This window comes from Lagenorhynchus albirostris, chromosome 5 (genome assembly GCF_949774975.1).
Source record: "Lagenorhynchus albirostris chromosome 5, mLagAlb1.1, whole genome shotgun sequence".
Classification (NCBI taxonomy): Eukaryota; Metazoa; Chordata; class Mammalia; order Artiodactyla; family Delphinidae; genus Lagenorhynchus; species Lagenorhynchus albirostris.
Genome location: NC_083099.1, coordinates 86359489 through 86376523, shown reverse-complemented (window position 1 = coordinate 86376523; position 17035 = coordinate 86359489).

The following is a 17035-nucleotide window of genomic DNA, read 5'->3' as shown; positions in this document are numbered from 1 at the left end:
AGGTGGGATAGGATTGGAGTCTCGGCGGAAGGGCTGGCTTTGGAAGGAGAAAGGACCTCTTCCTCCAAGAGAGAAGGAAAGAAAGCGGGAGGAGTGAGGAATCACATGACTAAGGCAAAGAGGAGGGTGGAGGGGCCTCACCGCCACACTTTCTTATCCACCAGAGCAGGAGGGGAAACCCTGTGCCCAGGTGTGCCCAGTTTGTGAAGCTGGAGTTACATGAGGACAATCCTGAAACAAATGTATCAGGGAGATGACAAGAGACAAGTGAAGGGGTGGCAAAGCAGCAGTGAGGCCCCACGATTCCTTTCAGATGGGCACATCTTTTCCTGGGAAGCTCCTTACCCTTCAAGACCCAGCTCAAATGTTTCCTTCTCTGGCTCACCCAGGTGAAAACTGAACTCACGGGGGTCCTACTCCCCCACCCTGCCCCGCCCAGGCCCTGCAACCTTTATAAAAGTATTTACCTTGTATTTCAAGTTTCACTCATTTGTCTCTCCCATCAGTTTTTAAGCTTCTCAAAGGTCATAATTTATCAGTAAGTGCTCAAAAATAATGAGTGAGTGAATGAACCAAGGGATGGATGTGTGAATGAATGATATTTCCTCCCCCGGTGGAAGCTGACTTCTGCTTCCAGTATATTAACGCAGAGAGAGACCTCAGGAGGGAGATTAGGGGAAAACTGCACGTGTGGATACATGTGAAGTAAAAGCAAATGAGAACAAGAATAGCCGTGAAACAAATGTGAAACTCAAATGGTTTTCTTAAAAGCCATATGCAGTCCTGAATAGTAGGGGAAATGAGTGGAAGGATGGGAGCTAAGTGAAAAAAGTAACAGGCCCAAGAGATAATTTACAGTTGGGAATGGAATGACTTCCTAAATCGTAGAGTGTGTGGTCCAGGAGCAGAACACCACAGATGCAGTTACTGTAAAAAAAAAACCACTCGTGACTTTGTTTTGGCAAAAAGAAAGTCTGTTTTGAATCTGACAGTCTCTCTAGCAGCACATGACCTTGCCTTAAAAAACAACAGCTTCATGAAACCCTCGTTCAGATGGAATTCAGTTTAATGTGCATAATGGTACCTTCAAACACTGGTGATGCTGTTTACTGAATCCCAGCACGTGCTCACAATCTTCCTGCTGAGTGGGTGTGATGCATCTGTTTTACACACAAGGAAATTGAGGCAAGGGGCAATTAGGTGAGGAACCCTAGGTCACACACTAGTATATAGGGCCAAGATTAAAGACCAAGTCTTTCTTTTTTTTTTTAATTGAAGTATAGTTGATTTTCAATGTTGTGTTAGTTTCTGGTAAAGACCAAGTCTTTCTAACTGCAAAGCCCATATTTTTCTCACGATATTAAGCAGATGCTCCATCATATGTGATCAACAAAGGGTAGTGAGGGGCCACCTGTAGAATCAAGGACGGCTTACTGAGCGAGCTGTCTGGTCAGGCATGCAGGGCCCCATGCTTAAAAGGGCCCTGTGCTTGGCTTCGTGTTATGCTGTTGCTGTCTTGAAATTCTTAATACGTTTCAGCAAGAGGCCCTGCATTTTCGTTTTGCACTGGGCCCCGCAAATTTTGTAGACAGTCCTGTGTAGAATCATAGAATGTTTGAGCTGGAAGGGCTTTGAGAGGTCATCAGTTCCTTACCACCACTCATTTTAGAGGTGAGGAAACTGAGGCACAGCGAGGCGAACTGGCCGGCCTTCGGTCACACAGCTCATTGGTGGCAGAGCAGCAGGAGAAGCCAGGTGTCCAGTGTTCTTCCTCTTTTACCACACCAAACCCTCGAGAGCCTTTAAAGTTAGAGAAGGGAGGTTTTTCCCCTTCCCTACAGGAGCTTATCTCTAGCCAAAATATCATTTGTGGCTGAGCTGGGTCAACTCATTTCACTTCTGGGCAAATGGCCCTGGGTTTTTTCATAAAACCAAATGCACATTAAGCTGGATGTGATTCCAACAAAACCACAATGTCTACACTGTGGTAAAGAAGCCTTTAGCTGAGTCTCTCACCCAGCACCCGTCTCCCCTGCTGCAATCTCCCTAACGTGCATTTCTCATGCAGAGGAAGGCTGGCTAAACCAGTGGCAGGCTGGGTCAGGGGGAGGCCAGGCTCAAGGGCAAGGCCCAAGCGCCTACCAAAGCTGACCCTGAGAAGAAGCAGCATTCTGGCACTGCCAATCTCTGTCCAGGGCCCAAGGCATAGATGTGCTCCTTCTCCTTACTTGGTAGCACGTTAAGCCCCAGTAGCAGGACCTGTCAGAGCCACCCTCAGGTCAAGACAGAAGTGACCGAGCACTTGTAAAGGTTTGTGCTCATGTCTCCTGTGCCCATGTATTTGGAAGTTACAACGAGGAAGCCATAGTGTTCTGATTTTCAGCCCAGAAAACATGTATTTGCCTCAGACACACCAGAGCATGTGGCTCTGCTCAGGGGACAGCTGGTGCTGAGAAGCATCTGACTGTTTTGAAGGTCATGTGCGTTCCCCCAGTGTGAAAGAGAAGAGGTGCAGCCCATGCAGGTCACCAAGGAAACTTGGTTATGTTACAAAAGAGTTTCTCGAGGTTTCCTGGTTTGGTGCAAATGTTTTGCCTGTACCACAGTATGAACAGTTTTCCCTTTCATTCAGAATGAACACAGTCTGTCTCAACACTGTTGTGGCATGGTCTCAACTGAGTGACCTGGTACCAACCAGAAGACCATTGTCCTTATGTCACATACATCACCACCTAACGAAGAGGCACCGTAAGAGCAGGGGATCTTACCTCTTGTTCACTGACGTGCCCAGAACCTGAACAGAGGCTGGCACATGGTAAGTGCTCCTTGAATACTTGCTGTGTGAATCAATGCTCTTCGTGGCTTTGAGTGATCGTTGAGATGTTGAGATAAATGAAAGACTAGAGTAGTGTCATAGCCTTTCATTCTAACATGACAACCAAAGAGGGGTATTTCAGGGACTCTGAGGAGGTAGAATGGATCCATGAAGTTTTGTGAGCATGTGATCCAAATGACAACAAGTAAAGATGGGGAAAATATTAGAAGTTACCAATTCATTTCGTGATTATTCCCCTAAGGGCTCTATTATTTAGGCTAATATTAGGAACTCTAGCACACATACATATCTATGTATATGTGTATATATGTGTATATTTATAAATATATTTATTGAGAAATATATATAATTTTTATTTGCTTATATATGTATATATGCCTGTGTGCAAATATATGTGTGTGTGTATATATACATACATATATATATGAGAGAGAGAGAGTCTTTTTTTCTGACATCATGACCCATGACTCCTAAATACTCCCTGTCTACTTTCACAAAACAGGAACATTCTTCTGTGGTACCACCTTTCCATTCTGGAAAATCAATGTCAACACAACACAGCCTCCAATCCACTGACCCCATTCAAATTTCTCCAATTGTCCCATCGTCTCTTTTTCCTCATTCCTCTCCAGGAACACCCATTCATTATCTCATTGTTCTCCTTCGGTGTGGGACATTTCCTCCTTCCTCCCCTGGCTGTGTGTCCTTGACAGTCTTAAAGAAGCATTGACTTTTCACTCACTAGGATGACCCTCAACTTGAATCAGTCAGACGTTTCCTCCGACTCAAGCCTTGCCTTCTCGGCGCACACTAGGAGAAACGATGCTGCACCACATTAGAAGGCTATCTTATACCAATCTGTCCCACTGCTGGTGATGTTAGTCTTGATCCTCTGGCCAAATTTGGGTCTGCCAAGTTCTCCACTGTGAAGTTACCATTTGTTCTTTGTACTTAATTAGTATTTTGTGGGGAGATATTCGAATATTACACCAATATACTATTCATCAAACCTTCACATTTTACAGTTGGAATTCTACTGTAAGGAAGAACTTCTCTTTCATTTGTTTACTTATACATTCATTTATTAGTATCAGGTGCAGTTATGGATTCTTATTTTATTCATTGAGTTTCAATCCAATATTTCCATCATTTATTTTGATGCTGTAGTTGTCCTAGATTTGGCCAGTGCAGACTCCTTCAAGCTGACTTCTTTATCCTATTGACATGTCCCTATCATTCTTTGGGAATTTCTTTACTTTCTGTCACAACAAGATGATTCAGGCTCATCTTGTTCTTTCCTTGCCCTAGCCTTACAATTACCCATTCCTCTAAGGCATCCTGGCTCCTTTTAGTGCTGGAGGTATTTAAAAGCCAAAATCTGGGGATTTGGTGTGCTCATTGCTACATATATCTATAACTTTTCTATATCTATGTATATATATGTATTTAAAAATTCATAAGTTTATACTGGTACTTCCAACTTGAATCCAACACCTCAGTATCTTTTTAGTTTTCCCAGTTTCCGTGTTTGAAAATCTTGTGAAAGTGAAAAGATGGTGAAAAATGTGGATCTGACTCTCCTCAATATACTTGTCTATTGATACTTGCTCAGCCAACTAATTTATTTGCTGAAGGTAACCAATCCCCAACCTTCCAGCTGCCTTCTCTACCTGTCACCTCTGCATCTTCCTCACTTTTTAAAAAATTGAAGTATAGTTGATTTACAGTATTGTGTTAGTTTCAGGTGTTCAGCATAGTGATTTTTTTTTTGCAGATTATATTCCATTATAGGTTATTACAAGATATTGGGTGTAATTCCATGTGCTATACAGTAAATCTTTGGTGCTTATCTACTTTATGTATAATAGTTTGTATCTGTTAATCCTATACTCCTGATTTGTCCCTCCCCCCTCTTTGGTAACTAAGTTTGTTTTCTGTGTCTGTGAATCTATTTGTTTTATATCTAGATTCATTTGTATTAATTTTTAGATTTCACATATAAGTGATATCATATGGTATTTGTCTTTCTCTGTCTGACTTATTTCACTGAGCGTAGTATTCTGTAGGTCCATGCATGTTGCTGCAGATGGCAATATTTCATTCTTTTTTATGGCTGAGTAATAGTCCACTGTATATACATATACTGCATCTTCTTAAGTCAGCCATTGATGGGCACTTGGGTTGCTTCCATGTCTTGGCTATTGTAAACAGTACTGCTGTGAACATCGGGGTGCATGTATCTTTTCGAATGAGACTTGTTTTTTTCTGGATATATACCCAGGAGTGGACTTCCTGGATCATATGGTAATACTATTTCTGGTTCCTTAAGGAAACTCCATACTGTTTTTCATAGCAGTTTCACCAATTTACATTCCAAACAGCAGTGTCCGAGGGTTCCCTTTTCTCCACACCCTCTCCAACATTTATTATTTGTAGACTTTTTGATGATAGCCATTCTGACCGGTGTGAGATGATACCTCATTGTGGTTTTGATTTGCATTTCTCTAATAATTAGTGATATTGAGAATCTTTTCATGCGCCTGTATATCTGTATCTGTATATATCTGTATATCTTCTTTGGAAAAATATCTATTTAGGTCCTCTGCCCAGTTTTTGTATCAGGTTGTTTGTTTTTTGATATTGAGTTGTGTGCACTGTTTGTGTATTTTCATGTTAACCCCTTGTCCATCACATCATTTGCAAATATTTTCTCATATTCTGTACGTTGTCTTTTTGTTTTGTTGATGGTTTCTTTTGCTGTGCAGAAGCTTTTAATCTTGATTAGATCCCACTTGTTTATTTTTGCTTTTCTTTCTTTTGCCTTGAGAGACTGATCTAAGAAAATATTGCTATGATTAGTGTCAAAGAATGTTTTGCTTATGTTCTCTTCTAGGAGTTTTATGGTGTCATGTCTTGCATTTAGAGTTTATTTTTGTATATGGTGGGAGGGAATGTTCTAATCTCACTGATTTACATGTAGCTGTCCAGCTTTCCCAGCACCACTTTTGAAGAGACTGTCTTTTCTCCATTGTATATTCTTGCCTCCTTTGTCATAGATTAACTGACCATAGCTGCATGGGTTTATTTCTTGGTTCTCTATTCTGTTCTATTGATCTATGTATCTGTTTTGGTGCCAATACCATGCTGTTTTGATTACTGTAGCTTTGTAGTATAGTCTGAAGTCTGGAAGAGTTATACCCAGCTTTGTTCTTTTTTCTCAGGATTGCTTTGGCAATTCTGAGTGTTTTGTGGTTCCATATAATTTTTAAGATTATTTGTTCTAGTTCTGTGAAAAATGTCATGGGTATTTTTATAGGGATTGCACTAAATCTGTAGATTGCTTTAGGTAGTATGGCCATTTTAGCAATATCAAGTCTTTCAATCCAAGAGCATGAGATATCTTTCCATTTCTTTGCTATCAGGATGATGGTAGCCTCATAGAATGAATTTGGGAGTGTTCCCTCCTCTTCAGTTTTTTGGAGTAGTTTGAGAAGGATAGGTGTAAGTTTTTTGTATGTTTGGTAGAATTCCCCAGTGAAGCCATCCAGTCCTGGACTTTTGTTTGATTTTTTTTTTAATTATTATTATTACAGATTCCATTCCACTTCTAATGATGTCTGTTCAAATTGTCTGTTTTTCTTGACTCAGTCTTTGCAGGCTGTATGTTTCTAGAAATTTGTCCATTTCTTCCAGATTGTCCAATTTGTAGTATCCTCTTAACGATTTTTTGTTTTCCTGTGGTATCAGTTGTTATTTCTCCTCTTTCATTTCTTATTTTGTTTATTTGAATCCTCTCTCTTCCTCCTGGTGAGCCTGGCTAGAGGTTTGTCAATTTTGTTTAGCTCTAAAAAATAACAGATCTTGATTTTATTGATCTTTTGAATTATTTGTTTGATCTCTATTTTATTTATTTCCTCTCTGATCTTTAGTTTTTCCTTTCTTCTTCTGTCTTTGGGCCTTGTTTGTTCTTTTTCTAATTCATTTAGGTGGTAGATTAGGTTGTTCATTTGAGATTTTTCTTATTTCTTGAAGAAGGCCTGTATCTCTATGAACTTCCCTCATAGAACTGCTTTTGCTGTGTCCCATAGATTTTGTAAAGTTGTGTTTTCATTTTTGTTTGTCTCAGGGTATTTTCTGATCTCTTCTTTGTTCTTAATGTTGACCCATTGGTTTTTTAGTCGCACGTTGTTTAGTCTCCATGTGTTTGTTCCATTTTTCCTTCTATAATTGACTTCTAGTTTTATACTGTTGTGGTCAGAAAAAATGTTTGATATAATTTCTGTACTTTCAAATTTGTTGAGGCTTGTTTTGTGACCTAGTATGTGGTCTATCCCAGAGAATATTCCATGCACACTTAAAAAGAATGTGTATTCTGCTCTTTTTGGATGTAGTGTCCTGCAGATAAAAATTAAATCCAACTGTTCTATTGTATAATTTAGCATTTCTGTTGCTTAACTGATTTTCTTTCTGGATGATCGGTCCATTGATGTCAGTGGAGTGTTAAAGTCTCCTGCTGTTACTGTATTATTGTCAAGTTCTCCCTTTAGGTCTGTTAGTATCTGCTTTATATATTTCAGTGCTCCTATATTAAGTGCATATATGTTAATGAGTGTAATATCCTCTTCTTGTATTGATCCCTCTGTCATTGTATAATGCCCTTCTTTGTCTTTCTTTATGGCCTTTGTTTTAAAGTCTATTCTGTCTGATATGAGTATTGCTACCCCTGCTTTCTTGTCATTTCCATTTGCATGAAATATCTTTTTCCATCCCCTTTCAATCTATATGTGTCTTTTTTGCCCTGAAGTGACTCTCTTGTAGGCAGCATATTGCAGGTTCTTGTTTTTTTATCCAGTCAGCCACTCTTTGTCTGTTGATCAGAGCATTTCGTTTTTTGACATTTAGAGTAATTATTAATAGATATATACTTATTGCCATTTTAATCCTTGTTTTCTAGTTATTTTTGTAGTTCTTATTTGTTCTTTTCTTCTTTTTATTTTTCCTTTTGTGGTCTGATGATTCTCTTTTGTAGTATGCTTGAGTTCCTTTCTTTCTGGTTTTTGTGAATCTATTATGTTTTTGATTTGTGGTTGCCATGGAGTTCATAGCTGTTGATCCATAACTATATCTGTTTGATTTAAACTGATAGTCATTCAAGTTCAAACACGTTGTCAGAGATCTACATTTTTATGCTTCCCTCCCCCATATTTTGTGATTTTGATATCCTTTTTTAAAGCTTCATGCTTATCCTTTTACTGTTAATTGTAGTTATAATTGCTTTTACAATTTTTTAAATCACTTTTTCATCTACATACTGACTTATTTAAGTGACCTTCAATTCTTACTATATATTTGCCTTTCCTGTTGTGATTTTACCTTTCCTATAGATTTGTGCTTCTTTTCTATTTAGAGAAGACCCTTTAATATTTCTTGTAGGGTAGATTTTGTATTGCTGAATTCTTTTAGTTTTTGCTTATCTGAGAAATTCTTTCTCTCTCCTTATATTCTAAATGATAATCTTGCTGAGTAGAGTACCTAGGTTGCAGGTTTTTCCTTTTCAGGACTTTGAATATATATCATGCCACTCCCTTCTGGTCTGCAAAGTTTCTGTAGTAAAATTGGCTGATAGCCTTATGGGGGTTCCCTTGTAAATGACTCTTTGTTTTTCTCTTGCTGTCTTGAGGATCCTCTTTATCTTTAACTTTTGCCATTTTAATTATAATATGTCTTGGTGTGGGTCTGTTTGAGTTTATCTTGTTTGGGTCCTTCTGTGCTTCCCATATGTGGATATCTGTTTTCTTCTTTAGATTTGGGAAGCTTTGGGCCATAATTTCTTCAAATACATTTTAGATCCCTTTCTCTCTTCACCTTCTGGGACCCCTATTATGCATAGGTTGGCACACTTTATATTATCCCATAGGTCTCATATGTTGCTTTCATTTTTCTTTTTCATTTGTCTTTCTGTCTGCTGTTCTGATTGGGAATTTCCATTGTTCTATCTTCCAGATCACTTAGTTGTTTTTCTGTGTCATTTAGTTGGCTATTTATTGCTTCTAGATTGCTTTCTACCTTAGAAATTGAATTACCTATTTTTGATTGGTTCATCTATATAGTTTCTAGTTCCTTGTTATAGTAATCTGCATTTATATTGATAATCTTTCTTAATTCAGTTGGCATTTTTATTACCACCTTTTTGACCTCAGGATCTGGTAGACAGGTGAGCTCTATTTCATTATTTGTTCTTTCAGGGGATTTCTCTTGCTCTTTTAATCAGAACCAGTTCTTCTGCCTTTTAATTTTATTTAATGTTCTCTGTCTCTGAATTTAGGAGAAACAACTATCTATTGTGGTTTTGAAGGCGTATTTTTATGTGGGAGAGTCCCCGTGTAGACTGTGTGTGTCCAGTGTCTTTGTTGTGAGGTCTGGTTTTGATATGGACACCAGCCATATCTTCTCTCCTCAGGGTATGCTGGCTGTTATCACCTTGATAGGGGATTTGGTTGGCGTTGGGAGACCTAAAGCCTGTGCAGGGTGTGAGGCGGGACTTCCTCTCTGCTTCTTGGCAGTCACTGCCCTGTCAGGGGTGGGGTGTGGTCCCCAGTTGTAGGAGTAGAAGCCCTGAGGGTCAAGCTCGATCAGGTTCTATTCCCCTCAAGTGTATGCCCTGCCCCTCGGTGGGGAGTACTGAAGGAAGTGAGGCCCATGTGCTCACAGAGGACTAATGTGTCACCTGTGTAGGCACCCACAGCTCTGCTCAGACATAGCCCAAGGTCACATCCCTTCCCTTGTTGTGCTGGTCCTAGATCTAGTACAAGTCTGTGATGAGGAGTGGGTACAGCCAGAGCATTCGCTGGACTGGGGCTGGGGGTTGGAGCATCGTGCCTGCAGGAATTGAGGTGGCTGTGCTGCCGCCAGAGATCTGGGCTGCCTCTGTAGCAGTCTTCTCCTGAGACCTGTCTGCCCCCGATCCAGCGCTAAGCTGCAACGTGGAGTGCGTGGGGATGGAGCCCTCTCACTCAGTTGGGAGAACTGCAAGTCCTCTCATGGTGCCACTCCAGCATGTGCTGGCAATGGCTGCCACCACCTCACCTGGATCACACCTCAGGCCCGCCCCCCACCCCCGGACTATCTCTGTGTAGCTAGACTGAGTCTTTTTTTTTTTTTTTTGGAGATCTTTATTGGAGTATAATTGCTTCACAATACTGTGTTAGTTTCTGTTGTACAACAAAGTGAATCTGGGAGGGAGAAGCTGGGGCAAAGTGAGAGTAGACCAAGTCTTTTCCCATGGCCTGGTTGGCCCTGATCTCCCACCAGGCTATGGCATGGAGTGAGCAGGGCCAGGGTGTTCACCCCATTCGGATTGGGGAGTGCAGCAAGGCTACAGCCACCAGTGCAAGGCTCTTTCCACCCTGACTGTCAGCAAGCCAACTGTGTGCGTTCCCCATGAGTAGAGTCTAGGCTTCTCCAGCCCTTCTGTATGTCCCAGCAGTCCTTCCAGGAGCCAGAGGGTCTCTGGTGGGTGAGGTGGTGCAGCCGTTGCACGTGAGTATAGCCAGTGGATGCACAGTTTTGTCTTAAGCACACCTCTGCCAGCACACCTCAGCTTTGGCCTGTGATGTCTGCTCTTGGCTGATCCAACCTTGGACCATCACTCAGCCACTTCATCGCCTTCTTTATTTAACCATTGCCATATAGCCTGGTAGGAATCACAAACCCAACACTAAACTCCACAAGCCAGAACTGCCAGGGTAGAGCAATATTAACCCACCTGAGCCAAAGTTATTGCCCTTTCTCCAGCTCCACACTAATGAAGAAATGTGTCAAGTATTTATTCTGGAAGAGAAATTGAAATCAAGTGATTAGAAAAGGAGGATGAATGACTGCATTTTGATATTGCCTTTCCTGGCTTTTGACGTTGCTAGAGAAAGCAAGAAAACCTTATTTGTGCTGTTAATTTTCATATTTTCATGCTTACATTATGGCTGAAAGGAAAGTCAGGTTTGGCTCCAGATGAAACATCTCTGCCTAGAAAAGGAACATTTTGTCCCAGAGCCACAACTGACATGGCCCTGCAAAGCAAGCTTACAGAACAAAATTAGGGAAAAAGTTAAACAAGAGAAGAACTAAAAAGAGAAAGAACCTAACAGAGGAGGTTCTTTAATTTATTAAACCTTTGTGAAGTCAGTATCTGATTTGCTAATAATAGATTGGTCTCTAAAATCTTCCTCTGACCTGATGGTCAATTCCCAGAGATGACCATGAATGGCATTTTGAGAAGGAAACCTTGAGTAAATCACAGACTGACATGGACCACAAGAAAACTCCAGTGTGAGATGGAATTTATGCTGCATAAAGTTTAGCTCTAGGAACACCTTCTCCTTTCAAAGATGCTAATATGGAAGGTTAAAGTTGATTATATTTTCATGGGTATGTATGTGTGCATTAAAAAATCAAAGCAACAGAATCAAGATGCCAGCAGACTTGGTGTCTGGTGAAGGGCCCCTTCCCGGTTCATAGGTGGCTGGCCATCTTCTCACTGTGTCCTCACATGACAGGAAGGGGTGAGAGAACTTTCTGGGGGTCTCTTTTATGAGGGCACTAATCCCAATCATGAGGGATCCACCCTTATAACCCAGTTACCTCCCAAGGATTCCACCTCCAAATACTATCATATTGGGGATTAGGTTTTAACATGGCTCCTGTTAAGCCGGCCTCCAGAAGAGGGCAAAGCAATATGGTGTCTTGGGGAGGCTCCTGTTGAGAGCAGGACTTGAGTAAAGGGGAGGAAAGAAACATCTGTGTTTTTTCCTAGCCAGTCTTAATCATTATCCCCACCTCATTCCTAACCAGAGTCATCCCATCAGCCTACTCAGTTTCTAGGGAGAGGCAGAGAGGAACAAAAACAAAGAAAAGGAGAGAGTAGAAAAGATGCTGAAGCATACAATTCATTGACTTTTAGAGATGGAAAAGGCCTTGAAGATTACTCAATCCAACCCCTCACTGAGAGTCGTGGAAATAGAGCCAAAGAGGTAAAATGACACTAAGGTCATACAGTTAGCAAGTGACACAGCCAGGGCTGGAACCACATCTCATCCACTACCCCTACTATGGGCCAGGTACTGTGATGGTTTCTAATCCTTGCTTTTCATACTGCTACCTCCAGTGTAACTTACTCACAAGTAGGGGGAAGCAGAGTGGAATTAAAGGAAGAACTGAGACTCATTAATTCCTCCCTCCCAGCCAGCACATTGAACATGTAATGTTTCAGGATAAATGGGGTTTATTAATTCCAACCACGTAGGGCCTGCCAACTTAGAAAAGGGATGTGTGCTTGAAGAGCTGGTAATGAAGGTGCTGTGTATATACCATCTGGTGTAATTGGGAAAAAGGCATCTTTTGTCCTAAATTGAGTTCCAAGTCACAATTTCTTAAATCACAACTTTTACTCCCTAGGAAACTACCAAAAATGAGGTGGTGATTTCAATTCTTTCCAGATGGAAAAAGGTTGATGTCAGCCTGAGCATTGCCTCTACTAGTGTCATTTATTCTGCCTGGCATAACTGCGCATCTGTGGTAGAGGCATCAGAGTTGGAATGAGTCCCTGAGACCAAACAGACCTCTCTAGAGCTATTTCATACCTGTTAGGATTGCACACCTCAGACCTGGGGAGAGAAACTTGTGCAGTGGTTACATCAGCTGAACATTCTCAAGACATAGAAGATTTGGTTCTGCACTTGCCGTCCAACCCTTGTCATCAGCATTAAACTCACATTATATTTTAAGAAGAGAGGTTCTTATTAAGTTAGCCTAAATAAAGCCTTTGTGAGAGAACAATTCCGTGCTGGTCCCCAGAGCGGTGGATAGAATGTATAGCTTGATTGATCCTCTGCCTCTCTGATTGCACTGATTATTCCAACAGAAGTAATAAAAGAATCAGTCCACCGTTGGCAAGGACTTTTCGTAGCAAGAAGATTACAGAGGTTTTCTTTAAAGGGTCATTTTGGGGACTAGACTAGGAGAAGATGAATTATATCAGATCAATCTCAAAATTCTTACTTTCTGCCTAATAATCGTACTACTGAGATGACTTAAAAGACTAACTCATCAACCACAGGTATATCCACTGAACAGATGGTGATCCCTGCATAGCTGGGAATAAAGTGGAACTGTAGAGACATGGAGCAAAGCAAAACTGACCACTCATTCATGCTACTCTGAGGACAGCAATCCATCTAAATGAGACGCACTATTACATTATATGTGATCTTCATAACAGTTCTGCTGGGTTATAGGGTGACCAACCATCCCAGTTTGCCCAGGACTGAAACGGTTCCTGGGATGCAGAATTTTAGTTTTAAAATCAGGATAGTCTCAGATGAACCAGAAAGGTCTGGTAACACCATTAAACCCCAGTTCCACCTATCCCCTAAATCACGAATTATGAAGCTGAGACTCCAAGAAATTAAGAAACTTGCTCAAGATCACAAACTATTTGATGGCAGAAACTGAATTGGTATCCCAGGCTGACTTCAAAGACAGGACCTTCCTTTCAGTAGCCTTTAAGGGGATTTATATTTATTGACAGAGAAAGATGTGAAAATATTAAAGAGCTGGATGTTTCCTTGTAGCTCTCCATGTTGGAGGCCTATTTAACAAGACAACAGGCTTAAAAACCAGGTTTGGATGAGAAAGAAGATTTCCTGAATTTCTTTGGAAGCATGAAAAACTCAGATGATAGCGTATCTCCCATATTTTATAGAAGGTACAATTTCTGATTATGAAGACTAGGTCATGAATAGGATAGCCATGCATTCTGTGTATCCCTTTAAGTATCAAATATTTTCATTGAACTATGTTGAAATTATAGAGATATTTATTTTCATATATACTTCATATATTTTCATTTGCTATATATAAATATATATATGTGTGTATATATATATAAATGTGTGTGTGTGTATATATATATATATATAGTGTATATATATATATACACATCCCTTCTTAACCAGAGCCTGTTGAACATCATTCTCTATGTTCTGAACATCAAATTATGACTATTAAATATGGTTTAATGTAGTAGTCTAGTTCCTGTATCAATTGGATATGTCTACAGATTAGTCAAGGGTGAGGTTCTGTCTCAAAGAATTAATTCTATAGCTAGGCACTGGAATGAGCTAAATGTCCCCCTAATTCTTTAGGTTCAGGTCAACAATTCAAGACTATGTCTATTCTATCGCTACTTCATGTCAGGCACTGTGCCAGGGGCTGGGTACAGAGGAGTAATAAGACCTGAAAGAGCTCTCAGTCCACATGAACGTTCTTTTATGAGACAGAGGGTGGGAAGGAGTCCTGGGAGCCTTTCCTTCCACAGTCAGTTTGTCCTCTACCTCGTCCAAATGGAATTGTGACCAAGTGTCTTTTCCAAGATTCTTTTTCATTGCTCTGTTTTTCTTGGAGGAAAAGTTTTTGGGGCAGCAGCAGCAGCAGCAAGTCTTTCGATGTGTTGAGTGCTTATGCTAATCAGTAATCGGGCACCAGTTTACTGATTCTTTTGCCTGATTATTATTTATAGAGTGTGGTAAGTACAGATGGCATTTTGCAAAGCACAAAACTCTGAGAATGAAACCCCAGCCTCAAGGCATTGACTGTCTGATTTAGACATAAACAAAACACTGAATAAACAGACATCTAGTTGAGTTGATGTGGCTGGAAAGGAGGAAAAACCTGGGAGATCAAGAAAAAAAGTGAGGTTTATGGAGGGACGTGAAGGAGGAAAAGGTAGCATGAAAATGTGAGCCATTTCAAGAAGCATCTAAGCAAGATTACCAAACCAAGGAGTTAAAAAGGAAACAAAAGGAGCATTGAGGACAGAGTCCCAGGAGAAAGGACTCACTGAGATTCCCTGGGTGCCTCTTTTGGCTGGAGAGATGAGAGGCAGAGATGTCCGGGTGAAGAAAACTTTAATGATCCTGGACAAAGGTGACAAGGTCATGGACTAGTGTTTAATATTCAGAGAGAAAGAGAAAAAGATGGCAATGGAAAGTGTGAGAAGACTTGGAGGGAGTCTCAATGAGAAAAGAGAGGAAAAGAAATGGAGAGTTCAGAAGATGAGCTTTCAACATGGGTTGAGGGAGCTGGCCAATTCCGTTAACTGGGCCATCTACACCTGATCTTAACTTTTTAGGTCCAGAAATTTCCTCTTATTAATTCACCCGGAGATGATCCTACTCTCAGTATCTTACTCGAATTAATGAAATTCACAAAAGGCTCTTATGTTAACATGAATTTAGGTGTATTGATTCTGAGTGGATGATATAGGTTGATACTAACTGGGTAGAAAAAAATAAACCACCCAAGGAGTAAGCATAAGAGGGATAGAATGGCTATATTAATATCAAATAAAATAGACTTCAAGACAAAGTATTTCCAGGGATAAAGAGAGACATTTCATAATGATAAAGGAGTCTATCCTACTGGAAGACATAAAATAAGAAGTGGAAACATACAAAGCAAAAATGGATGGAATCAAAGGCACAAATAGACAAGTCCACAGTCACGGTTGGAGATTTTAACACAATTGATAGAACTAATTTCTATTTCCTTTCTCAGCAATTGCTGGAACTAGACAAAAAGTTAGTAAAGACGTAGATGATTTGGACAACACTACTGACCCCCTTGAGTGAATTAATATTTTCGAACACTTCACCCAGCATCTAGAGAACACACACGTTCTTTTCAAAAACAGGTGATAGCTCTTACCTCAAAGCTTGTACAGGTTACCTGAATAAATTTTGCCCACAATGTGGCAGAGCATTTCAGTGTCATTCAAATCTCAGGTCCCTGCATCCAAAGAGATTACAGTTTACTTTACATTTGTTACAGTCTTTCTGTTTTTCCGGTAGTAGTTCTAGGTTCCATAGTAAGACCTGAGAAATACTATACCCTATCAAACCTACAAATTTTCCTTGAGGGTGAATTATTTTCAGAGACTGTATTGCTAACGTTAATTTCTTCAGTGTGAACAGAAAATTCATTCCCTGGCACCAGGGTGAAACATTCTGTGCTTGAGCCCTAGAAGACCTAGGTTCTTGTCACTCCGCACCACCTCCCCAGACACACACACACACACACACACACACACACACACACACACACACACACACACACAGCTTCCTAGCTGTTGACTTTGGACACATGACCTCTTTAAGCCTGACTGAGTTTCCTTACCTGTAAAACTCTTAGGACTGCAGTGAAGTTCAGCTGATAGGCTGTATGTAGCTTTTTTATAAACTACGAAGTACTATCCAAATATCATGGAGCCATATTTTCTTTTTGCTAATAATAGTTGGTGTACCTCTTCTCCCAAGAAAGGGAAATGGGGGCAGGTATTCTGCTTCTTCCTTCGAATACATGTGACTCCTGCCTAGTGTGAGCAGAAGTTGTATGATGAGAGAATAAAGTCAAGGTTGCAGGGTTTATTTGGAAGTAAAACCTGTGAGAACATTAGATTTCATATCACAGGAAAGATTATAAAAGGTGTAATGGGCAGCTTTTTAAGTTTGCCCAAGGAGACAAGGGGAAAGCTTGGGTATGAAAATAAGAATAAGCTGTTGGAAATTTTGTTGAAGGACATGTTGGATGACATTGGTCTTACAGAAAGGTGGGTGGATTTCAGCCTAGGAATGAAGAATTCTAGACCTTAGTCTACCATGGAGTTTCTGAGTAACCTTGCACTAGAGATTTAACTTCTCCAAACCGGTTTCTCCATCTGAGAGCTGAGGATAATAATTTAGGCCACCTACAACTGTCCTGAGGCTTGATTAATGTTTGCAAAATGCTTTGAGCTATTTGGCAGAACAAGGGTTCTAAGAATACAACATATTATTTAGAAAAGTGAAAGAACATGATCAGAGAACACTTGGGACATCTCCCTCTCCGTAGCCTTTTCATGAGATTCCTCTTTTTGTCTTATAAGGAAAGGAAACCAAGTTGGGAGATGACTAAACCCACAGGCTAATCTCTTCCTTTAATGTTCTCTGGACACACGCTCTTCTGCTGAAGGAGCACATTGGGATGTTGTCGTTTGGATTTCCTCATAAGTATAAATGCATTCTTTCCTAGAAATACGACAGTGAAGTTTTGCAAGTTGCTGGCTGTGGGCCCAGCAGTCAGATGTTCTTGATCCCCTGCTTTACCTTG